Source organism: Monodelphis domestica, chromosome 3, assembly GCF_027887165.1.
Source record: "Monodelphis domestica isolate mMonDom1 chromosome 3, mMonDom1.pri, whole genome shotgun sequence".
In the NCBI taxonomy this organism is placed as follows: Eukaryota; Metazoa; Chordata; class Mammalia; order Didelphimorphia; family Didelphidae; genus Monodelphis; species Monodelphis domestica.
The window spans coordinates 134,444,556-134,456,813 of record NC_077229.1 but is presented as its reverse complement, the minus strand read 5'-3'; positions in this window follow the sequence as shown (position 1 = coordinate 134,456,813).

Here is a 12,258-nt window from a genome sequence, read left to right as displayed (position 1 = left end):
CTCATCACTCACCACCCACCTTCACTCCAAGAATATATCAACATTGCATAGTGGAATGAGCACTTAATCTCCAGTCACACTCTTGGGCCTGAATACTTGGATTTTGCTACTTATCTCAGGAAAGTACAATCACATGATCTTCATGGTCCACAATTCCTTCATCTGAAAAATGTTTCCAGGGGAAACCACCTTCTCATAATGCTTCTTATGTAGTTAACTATTTTTAGAATGACAATGTGAATATTTTTGTAGCATTTATATTGTTACGATTAAAATTATTTCAAGAGACTGGTTTTGGGGTATGAATATAAGTTCATCAATTATATGAGGTTTATTGGTTAGGCCAGCTTTGTTACCAACAAAGTGATCTAGGGCTTCATGGTTCTTTCAGAGAACAAGAATGACCTGAGCTCTGTCAGGCAGACTAATAAATAGATTTTTAGGAGCTCATTATTCAGCCCCTCTCTTGAACATCCCAAGAGATCTTTAATTGGTGATGGCTAATTAAAAGATGGCCCATTAATTTATCCACCCCTCCCCATCCTCACAGGTGAGCAGGACACTCGAGCCTGAAAAGAACCCCTATCTCCTTCATTTATTAACCAAATTTTGCAAAAAAGAAAAACTTCTGAATCCTAAGGACAAAGAAAATCAAAAAGGTATCTCTGATCCAGATCCCAGCCATGGGAATATATAGCAATTCTCCCTAAAATACAGGAATTAATAGAGCATATGAAAAATAAATTATCACTGTATATATATATATATGTATATATATATATATGTAGTTGTTGTGGTTCAACCATTTTCATTTATATCTGACCCTTTATGTCCCAAAATCCATTGGGCATTTTCTTGGAAAAGATACTGGAGTGGTTTGCCATTTCCTTCTCCAACTCTTTGTATAGATGAGAAACTGAGGCAGAATTAAGTGATTTGCCTAGCATTATACAGGTAGTGTCTGAGGCTGGATTTAAATTCAGGAAGATGAGTCTTATTCCAAGTCACTGTTCTATCTACTGTACCACTTGGGTTGCTTAGAGCTTGATCTCTGTCTATCTTTCTATGTATATATATATATATATGTTATATGTATATGTATACATGTATGTATATAATATGTAAAATATTAGATCTCCTATATATATATATATATATATGAGGTAGTTATCATTTGTCCATGGCTTTAAACAGATTTCAAGGATATACATTTTTCATCAATGGAGAATTTTTCCTTTGGAAGAAGAAAACTATCCCTCCCTAATATTTATGTCAGTAACAGAAGCATATAAAGACAACTAAAGTGAAAAACGGAATATTCTCTTGTTGGCTTTTTGCATTCTGCATACCACAGTACCCAGTTTTCCACACACACCCTCAGCAGGCTGCTTCCAATTTAAAGATGGAAAACTCAGTAGGGGAGAGGGTCTGAGACTAGAGGGGGAGTGGCGATTCTGCCTTGACAATGCTTCCCTCTAGGATGTGAAATCCTAGTTACATTTCCACCCAGCGCATGGGTGCACTTTGAGACTGAGATAATTTTTGAATCGGGTGGCAGGTGTGTTAGTCTAGCCAGAATAAATCAAGCTTCTCTTTGACGTTCTTCGACTTTGAATAAGATTTAACCATTTCAAGATTCAGATGAGGACTACAGTTATAAGAAGAAGAGAAGTGACAGCTTGGAACTTCTTCAAGGACAAGCCTGTATGTCAATTAATTTCCTGGAAGGTCAACCTCCAAGAACGATGCAACGTCTTCAGAATGTTGACAGCATAACTGCCCTTTGGGGCCCAAAAGGAATTCCAAGCAAATATTTAATCATACTACTCAGAACAGGACTATTTTCAGCAATATATTAGCAGGGATTTGGGTTTTAAAGTACTCTTTTTTTTCTAGTGGGTTTAGTCAGTGCCTAAAAAGAGGCTTAACATAGAATATATTGTATAAAGGGAAGAGCACTGAATCTGGGGGTTGTAATACCTAATGACAACAATAATAATATCTTTTATTTATATAGCACCTACTATGTGCTTAGCAGAGCTAGTATGCTAAAAAAATGCAAACATCTGATTTGGTCTTCATAATAATTACCATGCAATTTGGTGCAATCATCATCACCATCATCACCATCACCATCATCATAATCATCATCATCATCATCATCATCATTCAGTTTTAGACTACAAATATGGATGATAATATCACCTACTTGTCAGGGTTGCACAGTATCTCATTCGTAGTAAATGCTTTATTAGTGCTATCTCTCATCATTATTATTCACGTATTGCCTGGAATAGTAAGTAGTATATAGGAAGAATGTAGAAATATAATAAGAATAGCACATAATAAGCATGATACAACTTAACTCTTATGATAACCCCTTTTTTTCCATATGAAGAGACGGGGACACTGATTTAGTGACTTGCTTACTGAGGATCACACAGCTGATGAGTGTCTGAGTCTGGATTTCAACTCAGATCTTCCTGACTTGAGTCCCAATCTTGAAAAAGTTCTATCCTTTTTCTGGAGGGAATTGGACTGATAATTCAATTCCACAAATACCTCTTAAGCACTTTTTATGTGTAAAGTTCCGTGCTACCTGCACGTTCAATGAGAAAAAGTTCCTCTTCTCAAAAAGGTTACATTCTACTTAGGAGAAAGATCTCTAGGCTCTCCTCTGATTGAAATTCCATGATTTTGTTTTAACTCATTTCTAGGACAAGAATTTTGTCTTCAAATAATAAACAGAAAGTGGCGGCGCTGTACCTGAACTATAAGAAACAAGAATTTGGAATTCCCTGGAAATGGACTTGATTGAATTGTCCTTGTATTCTTGTGTCCCTTAAAACCTCTTGTTGTAACCCCTGGGTTTTTGGTGTTTTTCCTATGCCTTCAGTAATAAAGATCTTCTCAAGAAATAAGCTGGTATACTCTGTGAGGTGTAAACAGGAATGTTTGCATTTTAGTGTACTAATTGTAGTAACTCATATTTCCATAGTAATTTAAGGTTTATAAAATACATTCCTCTGGACAACTGTATGAGGCAGGTAACACAAGCAGTATTATCCCCATTTTACAGATGAGAAAACTAAGGCTCAAAGAAATATATTCAGTCACACAATCAGTTAACCCTTGGGGCCGGGAGATGAACCTAGGTTCCTGGCTCCACATCATAGAATAATGTGATTTAAAGCTCAAGGGAAACTCTTCTGCCACAGAACCAATACACAGTGGTTCTAAGGCAGAAGGTAAATGTTTTAAAAGAACAAACTCAAGGAATTCTTGGAGACATTTTTATCCAATCTCCTTATTATCCAGAGAAGAAATCTGAGGCTCAGAGATTTAAAAACATCACCCCAATATACTATGGGTAAGTAGAAAAGTTAGGATTTGTTCTTAGGTTCTCACTTCAAATATAATAAATACTTGTAATACTAAGTCATTCTATGCCATCTAAAGTAGAAAGCTATTAGGTAGAGTAATAAAATGGAAAGAAAATTAAACTTGGAGTCATAGGTTGTTGTTGTTTGTTCAACTCTTCATGGTCCTATTTGGAATTTTCTTGGCAAAGATACTAGAGTGTTTTTACCTTTCCTTTCACTAGCTCATCTTACAGATGAGGAAACTGAGGCAAATTGGGTTATGTGACTTGGCCAAGGTCACACAGCTAGTAAGTTCCTGAGGTCAGATTTGAACTTAGAACAACAAAGTCTTCTTGATTTCAGGCTTAGTACTCTATTTAGTGTGCCACCTACCTGCCCAGAGTCACAGGAGCTGAATTCAAATTCCTCTAAATTCTCTTATTACTTGTGACTTTGGGCAAATCACTGGACCTACTCTGGACCTGATGTCTGAAAAAGAAGAAAATTGGACTTGTTGGCCTCTAGGTCCCTTTTACACCAAATTTTTTACCTTTTCATTTTAGGAAAATATTTAATCTATAATAATGACATTGTGCCCATGAGGAAGAAGGGCATTCTTGACACCCCTAATATCATACCATTTAGTTGATTATCCATTATAGCTATGGGGGAGGCCAGGCCTTAGGAAAGAATCTATATTTCTAGTTGGAAGAGAGATTCTTTTGATGGAAACCTTTTGTCCACAATTCTAAGATATTTCTATTTTAAGTCCGAGGGGAATTGGGGCTAGATTCTCATACTTGTGTTTCACACCATCCCTGGTTCCAGGTAGAATAGGAAAAAATGTTATGGTCTAAGCAATGTGATTGAGAAACAGCCATTTCATTAGACTTACCAGACAGAGACCCAGTCTTCCTGAGAGTAATTGCAAATCATAGGATGTTAAGGTAAAATATAGTTTTTATATGGCTTATAGTTACATACAGGAGCAGAACGGTTGGCATCTACACTTTTTCAATTAAATCAGTCAACACTCATTTATTAGGTATCTACTCTTTTTTATTTTAATTTTTTTTTACATTTTTAGAAATCATTTTTTCTTTCTTTTTCTTAAGTCAATTTAGAACATTATTCCCTGGTTACAAGAATCATGTTCTTTCCCTTTCTTCCCTCCCCCCACCCTTCCTGTAGCAGATTCACAATTCCGCTGGATATTACATGTGTCCGTGATCAGAACTTATTTCCATGTTGTTGATGTTTGCCCTAGGATGTTCATTTAGAGTCTACATCCCCAATCATATCCCCATTGACCCATGTAATCAAGCAGTTTTTTTCTTCTCTGTTTCTGCTCCCACAGTTTTTCCTCTGAATGTGGGTAGTGTTCTTTCTCATAAATCCCTCCAGGTTATTCAGGATCACTGCACTGCCACTAATGGAGAAGTCCATTACATTCAATTCTACCACAGTATATCAGTCTCTGTGTACAGTGTTCTCCTTTCACTCTGCATCAATTCCTGGAGGTTGTTCCAGTCTCCAAGGAATTCCTCCACTTTATTATTCCTTTTAGCACAATAGTATTCCATCACCAACATATACCACAATTTGTTCAGCCATTCCCCAATTGATGGGCATCCCTTCGTTTTCCAATTTTTTGCCATTACAAAGAGCGCAGCTATGAATATTCTTGTACAAGTCTTTTTCCTTATCTCTTTGGGGGTACAAACCCAGCAGTGCTATGGCTGGATCAAAGGGCAGACAGTCTTTTAGTGCCCTTTGGGCATAGTTCTAAATTGTCTTCCAGAATGCTTGAATCAATTCACAACTCCATTAGCAATGAATTAATGTCCCTACTTTGCCACATCCTCTCCAGCATTGATTGCTTTCCTTTGCAGTCATGTTAGCCAATCTGCTAGGAGTGAAGTGGTAAATAAGAGTTGTTATGATTTGCATCTCTCTGATTACAAGAGATTTAGAACACTTTTTCATGTGCTTATTAATAGTTTTGATTTCTTTATCTGAAAATTGCCTATTCATGTTCCTTGCCCATTTATCAATTGGAGAATGGCTTGATTTTTTTTTGTACAATTGGTTTAACTCTTTATAAATTTGAGTAATTCGACCTTTGTCAGAGGTTTTTGTTATGAAGATTATTTTCCAATTTGTTGCTTATCTTCTATTTTGGTTGCATTGGTTTTGTTTGTATAAAACCTTTTTAATTTGATGTAATCAAAATTATTGATTTTACATTTTGTGATTTTTTTCTAACTCTTGCATGATTTTAAAATCTTTGCTTTCCCAAAGATCTGACATGTATACTATTCTGTGTTCACCTAATTTACTTATACTTTCCTTCTTTATATTCAAGTCATTCACCCATTCTGACTTTATGTTGGTATAGGAGGTGAGATGTTGATCCAAACCTAATCTCTCCCATACTGTCTTCCAATTTACCCAGCACTCTTTTTTTTAATTGAATAGTGAATTTTTGTCCCAAAAGTTGGGATCTCTGGGCTTATCATAGACTGTCTTGCTGAGGTCACTTACCCCTAGTCTATTCCACTGATCCTCCTTTCTGTCTCTTAGCAAGTACCAAATTTTTTTAATGACCACTGCTTTATAGTATAGTTTGAGATCTGGGACTGCAAGGCCTCCTTCCATCAATTTTTTTTTCATGATTTCCCTGGATATCCTTGACCTTTTGTTCTTACAAATGAACTTTGTTATTTTTTTTCTAATTCAGTAAAGAAGTTTTTTTTTGGTAGTTCAAAGGGTATGGCACTAAATAAGTAAATTAATTTGGGTAGGATTGTCAGTTTTATTATGTTAGCTCATCCTACCCATGAGCAAACAATGTTTTTCCAATTGTTTAGATCTAGTTTTAATTGTGTGGAGAGTCTTTTGTAGCTGTGTTCATATAGTTCTTGTGTTTGTCTCGGCAGATAGATTCCTAAGTATTTTATATAGTCTAAGGTGATTTTGAATGGGATTTCTCTTTCTAATTCCTGCTGCTGAGATGTGTTGGAGATTAAAAGAAATGCTGATGATGTATGTGGGTTTATTTTGTATCTTGCAACTTTGCTAAAATTGTTGATTATTTCGACTAGCTTTTTAGTTGATTCTCTAGGATTCTTTAAATAGACTATCATATCATCTGCAAAGAGTGATAGTTTGGTCACCTCATTGCCTATTTTAATACTTTCAATTTCTTTTACTTCTCTAATTGCTACTTCTAGTGTTTCTAGTACAATGTTAAATAATAGAGGTGATGATGGGCATCTTTGTTTCACTCTTGATCTTATTGGGAATGCATCTAGTTTATCCCCATTGCAGATGGTGTTTGCTGATCGTTTTAGATATATACTGTTTATTATTTTTAGGATAGGCCCTTCTATTCCTATCTTTCTAGTGTTTTCAATAGGAATGGGCATGGTATTTTATCAAAGGCTTTTTCTGTGTCTATTGATATAATCATGTGATTTTTGTCAGTTTGCTTGTTAATATGGTCACTCTCCCTTTCTTAATTACTTTTTGATGATTCTCTTGAGTTCTGTTTTTGGGCATTGAATTTTCTGTTCAGGTTTAGTCTTTTTCTTTACAAATATTTGGAATTGGAATTTGGAATACAAATAAAAATGGAATTCTTCCATTTTATTAAATGACTATACTTTCCCCTGTAAGAAGATAGTCAGTTTTGCTGGGTAGTTGATTCTTGGTTGTAGATCTAGTTCCCTTGCTTTCTGGAATATTATATTCCATTCCTTTCAGTCCTTTAGTGTAGATGCAGCCAGATCCTGTGTTATCCTCGCTGTAGTTCCATGGTATCTGAATGACTTCTTCTTAGCAACTTGTAATATTTTTCCTTGGTCTGATAGTTCTTGAATTTGGCTATAACATTCCTGGGTGTTGTCAGTTGGGGATTAAGTATAGGAGGTGATCTGTGGATTCTATCAGTCTCCACTTTTCACTCTTATTCTAGAATGTTGGGGCAGTTTTCTTGGATAATTTCCTGTAGGGTGATGTCCAGGCTTTTTCTTTTGTCATGGTCTTCTAGTGGGCGAATGATTCTTAAATTGTCTCTCCTGGAACAATTTTCTAAATCTTCTGTTTTGTGAATGAGGTGTTTCATATTTTCCTCAATTTTTTCATTCTTTTGATTTTGTTTTATAGTTTCCTGCTGCCTTATAAAGTTGCTTGATTCTAATTGTGTTCTGGTTTATAAAGACTGGATTTCATCCCTGACTTTTTGGTCATCCTTCTCCTTCTGGTCTGATTTTCTTTGGAGGTCATCTTTCATTTTCTTTGCCTCATTTTCAAGCTCATTAATTTTGGCTTTCAAGACACTATTTTCTATTTCCAGATGACTTATCTTGCTTTTTAAGTTCTTTTCCCCAGTTGTCTTCAGCCTCTCTTAATTGTGTTTTGAATTGTGTTTTGAGTTCTTTCAAAGTCTGTGTTCAATTCACTGGAGTTTCTGTGTTTTTGCTTGATGTTCCTTTATCCTCCTCTGTTACATTTGCTCTTTGTTCATTGCCTGGATAGAAGCTGTTGATTGTAATTTCTTTTATCTTTTTCTGTTGTTTGCTCATATTTGTCCCTTCTTTTCTTCCTATAGTTGCCTGCACTCTTGCTCCTCTCATTATGTACTGGATCTGTGGTTTGGGGCTTTTCTGTGAGCCTTTACCCTTGGAGCTTAGTCAGCAAATCTCTCAGAGCAGTCTGTGGGGGAGGGGTGTTGGAGTTTGAGCTTCCCTGCCCTCTGAAGGCTTGATGAGATTAAGCCCAGCTGAGTTGAAGTTGCAGAGCTGGATATGCACTGAGGTCAAAACTGTGGGAAAGGGGGGGGGGAGCAATATGAGTGTCTCTGTTGCTGCAACTAGGCTACCAGCTCTGTGCTTCTCCAACTGCTTCCCCACCCCTTGTGTTCGAAGCTCTGAGCTTGGCACAGCTTTGCCCACAAGTTACTCCCTCCAGGCTAGCACCATTGCCTGCTCAGAGGTTCCAGTCACTACTGGAGGCTCAGCACTCTAGGTAGGGATGGGTCCTGGGACCTTCCTTCTTCCTTCCCCTTAAACCCAAGTATTCTCAAATTCAGACTTTTGGGGGGCATACCTTTTATGTTGAGTCCAGCAGGAGGGTTCATTAGCTCTGTTCTGTTGTTAGGCCCTTAGGAGCATTTAGTTTTTAATTGGTAAGGAAAGGTTTTCAGAGGTCTCAACTTTCGCTGCCTCTATTCCACCATCCTGACTCTCTCCGGTATCTACTCTTTATCAGGCATGTGAACAATGGGATTTGTTTAAAGAAAATTGAAGGGAAATTCAGAAACTACTAAATGAAAAACAAGAACTCCATAAGGTTCATCAGCAAGATAGTTCATCCATCTCCAAGAAATCAGTATTTTACTCTATCAAAAGTAAAGTGCAAACAAAGCTTAGAGATTCAGGATTCTCAGTTCAGTAAGAAGGCAGATGAAATTCAGTTTTAAGCTGATCATAACACCCCAAAGTGCTTCAATATGCCATGAAAGCTATTTACAGGCCAAAGACCTATGGTACATCTCAACTACTCAGCACTGATGGAGCCATACCAATCAGTGATAAGGACATAATTCTGCAGACAGGGCTCAAAGCTTCCATAGTATTCTCAACAGACCATCATCAATCAATGTTGAAGGCATTGAATATATAGCTCAGGTTGAAGGCACATCTTTTTTAGCCAAAATTCTAACTGAAAAAGAGGTTTTGAATTCCATTAGGCTCCTCTTGTGTGCTAAAATGTTTGGTCCTGTTTCCATTCCAGCAGAGATTTGCACTGCTCATACAAACACTAACTGGAATCTTCTGGGTTATATGGAAAGCGGATATTACCCCCCAGGGTATTAAGGGTGTTGTTTGTCGTCTTTATAAATAAAAAGGAAATGAGTTATCTTGTGACAATCTCAGGGGGGTGTCTATTATCATTGCTGGCAAGATTAATAGGGTGATCCTTCACCTGAAAGATAATCACCTACCTAAGAGCCAGTGTAACTTTGGAAAGGGCCAAGAATTAGTTAATGTGGTGTTTCTTATTTGACAAATCTAGGAGAAATGCAAAGAGTAGAAGCGAGGTCTTTATACAATGTTCATGGACATGACCAAGGCCTTTCATACTGTCAGTCCTGAGGGCTTGGGAAAGATCAGTGCAAAATTTGGTTGCCTGGAAAAGCTCATCAGCATGGTATTCCAGCTCCATGACATGCATGCTTACATGGGTTGTGAAAAATGGATATTGCTCTTGAGCTTTCCCAGGCACCAATGGAGTGAAGCAAGACTATGCTTGTTGCCATGATTTTTAGCATGATCTTTTCAGTCATGTTATTGGATACCTTCAATGAGGACAACAGTGGCATCAACATCAGTTAACACACTGACAATAAATTATTTAACTTGAAAAGGCTATTAGCCTCAAGAATAAAATGGAAAGAATTAGTACATGACTTTTGTTTATAGATGACTATGTAGTCAGTGTGGCCTCTGAGAATGAGATGCAGTAGTGTATGAATTGATTTTCTCTACTATTTGTGCTAATTTGATCTGACAATTAGCACTGACAAAACAGAGGTTTTCCACCAGTCAGCACTGCAACACCCGTATGTGGAACCATTGCTTGCAGCAAATAGAGATGTTAGGAATCCTGTGGATATGCTCACTTACTTTGGCAATATGCTTTCCAGAGATGGACACACAGATGATAAGGTTGATAAACACATTGTCAGAGCCAGGATAGCGTTTGGGACACTTCAAAGGAAAGTAAGGGAAAGAAGAGATTTAGGCTGCTTACCAAACTGAAGGTTTACAGAGCCATTGTTGTATGCCTGTGAAACATGGACAGGATGCTACCACCATGCTAGGAAACTGAAGCACTTCCATTTGAATGGTCTTAGGAAGATCTTGAAGATCATCTGGCAAGATAAAATACTAGACACTGAAGTCCTTTCTTGAGCTCAACTGGCAATTATTCAAACTCTACTGCAAAAGGTGTGGTTTTGATGGACTGGCCACAAATTGTGTGATGCCAAATGCATACTTGCCTAAAATACTTTTTTTTTTCTACTGAGAACTCACACAAAGCAAGCACTCATATGGATGTCATAAGAAGAGATAAAAGGACACTCTCAAGGTCTCTCTGAAGAACTTTGGTATCAATTATGAGACCTGGGAACACTGACATCGAATCATCCATCATGGCATGCCTGCATCAAAGAAGGAAAGCAGAATTGCTGTAGCTCAAAAGAAATGTGAGATGTGCAAATTTAGAGACATTTTCATCCAAAAATGTTCAAATGGGTTATTTATGCCAGACCTATAGAGGATACTTCCAAATGATCAACTGTGATACATTTAGACACTCTACGCAATACAATGATCCTGAACAATTCTGAGGGACTTATGACAAAGAGTGCTATCCACCTCCAGAGAAAGAACTGGTGGAATCAGGATGCAGATCAAAGCATGTAGTTTTTCACTTGTTTATTTGGGTTTTGGTTTGGGAGTTTGGGTTTGTTATAATTATTCTCTTATAAAAATGAACAATATGGATATGTGTGATAATACATGTATAACCCAAACTGAATAGCTTGCCAGATCCAGGATGGTGGTAGGAAGGAGGGAGGGAGGCAATTTGGATCATATAACTTCAGAAAACTTATGTGAAAATGTATTACATTTAATTGCTAAAATAAAATATTTTTATAATAAGTTTTAAAAGAAAACCCTTCCTATCTCATAGTAGCCTAATTAGTCACAGGAGAAGATGTTGAACTTTGACCCTGACAGAGTATTATCATTTTGGTCCTCTCTGAGTAAGAAGGACAACAACCAACCAACTATGTGTTAGGCATTGTGCTAGACATGTGGATGAAAAGAAAAACAACCTTTGAGGAGCATACATCTACTGGGTAAGAAAACAAACTTACAAATATTCATAAAATAAAATAACTGCAAAATAAATACAAAGTAGTGGGAGAACATCTAGAAGATAAGGTTGTAGCAAAAGCAGGAAAGGCATAATATAGGAGGCAGAACTTGAAGTGAGCTTTAAAGGAAATCAGGGATTCTAAGAGGTGAAGGTGAGGAGGGAGTGCATTCCAGATACTGTGAATCTGCAAAGGTAAAGAGAAATGAAATGAAATGTTACATATAGGGAACAACTGGGAATGTGGTTTGACTAGACTAAATAGTAGATGAAGAATAGAAGTGCATAAATAAGGATGAAAAGATTGGTTGGAGTCAAGGAGGGAATGATTTTAAATACATATTGAGGAGTTTGCATTTGATCTTAAAGGTGACAGGTTACTACAGGTGTTTAATGGATAGAGGAATGGTGTCAACAACTTTGTGCTTTAGGAATATCACTTCTGTAATGATGTGAAAAGGGACTGGCATAGACTTGAGGCATAGGCAGGCATCTATTCCTTCTTTTCTGCTATTGTTTTTTTTTACACCCTTACCTTCCATCTTAGAATCAACATTGGGAATTGATTCTAAGGCAGAGGAGTGGTGAGGGCTAGGCAATGGGGTTGAGTGACTTGCCCAGGGTCACACAGCTAGGAAGTGTCTGGGGCCAGATTTGAACCATCTCTGGGTCTGACTCTTAATCCACTGAGCTAACCAGCTTCCCCCTCTGCTATTCTTCTTGGACATGTCTTCTATTGAATCTTCCAAATATGATTCTCCCAAAACATAATCTTATTCTATGTGAAATAAAATCATAGTTTGAGAGATTATGGGAGCCTCAGAGGTCATCTAGGACAGGGAGTAAAATGCAGTGGAAGAATTTGAGCATGATCCTTTCTATCCAGCACTTTCTTCAGTGTACTACACTGTCATTCCATGATGCCAAGGAAGCACTAGGTGTGTCC